Genomic DNA, 1,873 nt, shown 5'->3' with positions numbered 1-1,873 from the left:
GCAAAGGTAGGTGGATCACCTGAGGTCAGGAGTTCTAGACCATCCTGGGCAACATGGTGAAATCCTGCTGCTACTAAAAATACAAACATTAGCTGGGTGTGGTGGTGCACACCTTATTCCCAGTTACTTGAGAGGCTGAGGCAGGAGAATCACTTGAACCCAGGAGGTGGAGGTTGGAGCGAGTCGAGATTGCACCAATGCACTCCGGCCTGGGCAACACTGGGAGACTCCATCTCAAGAAACAAAAAAGTAAATAAATAGTGCTCGCTTCGACAGCACATATACTAAAATTGGAATGATACAGAGAAGGTTAGCATGGCCCCTGCAGAAGGATGTCATGCAAATTTGTGAAGTGTTCCATATTTTTACCATCGTAGAAGACAGTGTGGTGATTCCTCAAGGATCTAGAAATAGAAATACCATTTGACCTAGAAATCCCATTACTGGTTGTATACCCAAAGAATTATAAATCATTCTGTTATAAAGACACACGCACACACGTATGTTCATTGCAGCACTGTTTACAATAGCAAAGACTTGGAACCAACCCAAATGCCCATCAATGATAGACCGGACAAAGAAAATGTGGCACATATGTATCATGGAATACTATGCAGCCATAAAAAAGGATGAGTTCATGTCCTTTGCAGGGACATGGATGAAGCTAGAAACCATCATTCTCAGCAAACTGACATGAGAACAGAAAACCAGACGCCACATGTTCTCACTCATAAGTGGGTGTTGAGCAATGAGAACACATGGACACAGGGAGGGGATCATCACACACTGGGGCCTGCTGGGAGGTGGGAGGGCTAGGGGAGGGATAGCAGGGGGTGGGGGGATTGGGGAGGGATAACATTAGGAGAAATACCCAGTATAGGTGACGGGGGGATGGATGCAGCAAACTGCCATGACATGTGTATACCTATGTAACAATCCGGCACAATCTGCACATGTACCCAGAACTTAAAGTATAATAAATAAATAAATAAATACATACATAAAATAAAGAGAAGCTATAGAAATTGTGGCACTCGGTATATGGCAAAACTCCTTCCAGGCAGAATGGATAGGCCTGGATTTATGGGGTGGGCCAGAAAGAAGGCTTAGGAAGTGCCAAGATCTGGCTCTGGCTGATAAGGGCTATTGTTTGTCCTACTAGTTTCCTGATGCAAGTTCATTAGAAGCCTGGCCATCAAGTAGCCACTGGAGGTGTGTACTGTAAGCCCCTTCCGAAGAGAAAGTGGGAGCTGCACATTTCCACCTCTCTTCTGCACTACTCCAACAGGGTGCAGCCCCAGGAAGTGTTTGCACATCTGTTTAAAACCACCTCTTCGTTCCATGATCTAGGGAGTCTCAGATATGCCTAATCCCTTCTGCTCCCAGAGCTAAGAGGCTCAGGATGGAGCCCTCTGGGAGGCAGCTGTAACAGTTTGGATGCTTGATGCATGGCATAAACCCCTTCCTGGGAGAAACAAGAAGCTGTATTTTCAAAGCCCCTTCTTTGCACTGCTCCTGGGGAATAAAGCCCCTGAAAGTTCTTACATGCCACTTTTTTCTGTGATCTAAAGAGACATGTGTATGCCAGTGCCCTCTGCCCTTGCCCCCAGAACTAGAAAGTTTAGGATGCTGTTTTTTGGTTGGAAGCAACACAAGTTGGGATGCTTGATGTGTGGACCAACTCCTTCCAGGACTGATTAATAGACATGGAGTTATTTCTGGGTAAGCTGGGCGAGAAAGCTCAGGAGGTAGATCTGCTTCTCAGGAAGGCAGGGATGCTTTAATACTTGTGTGTCCCTTTAACTTTCTGATGCAAGTTAGTTAGAAGCCAGGCTGCCAAGTAGCCATTGAGGGAGTATGTCATGAATCCCTT

General features: G+C 45.9%; 1 non-coding gene across 1 annotated transcript; it reads left to right on the top strand.

Annotated features, from left to right (window-relative positions):
* Window positions 1-260: 260 nt before the first annotated feature.
* Window positions 261-367, top strand: LOC135271495 (U6 spliceosomal RNA). Its single transcript, XR_010339659.1, has one exon. It is a non-coding gene; the product is annotated as a U6 spliceosomal RNA (small nuclear RNA).
* Window positions 368-1,873: the final 1,506 nt, after the last annotated feature.

The sequence above is a fragment of the Aotus nancymaae genome, unplaced genomic scaffold, assembly GCF_030222135.1.
Source record: "Aotus nancymaae isolate 86718 unplaced genomic scaffold, 86718_ANA_hifiasm-v0.15.2.pri h1tg000079l, whole genome shotgun sequence".
In the NCBI taxonomy this organism is placed as follows: Eukaryota; Metazoa; Chordata; class Mammalia; order Primates; family Aotidae; genus Aotus; species Aotus nancymaae.
Note: the sequence above shows the minus strand (reverse complement) of the source record. Positions and strands in the feature narration are given on the sequence as shown.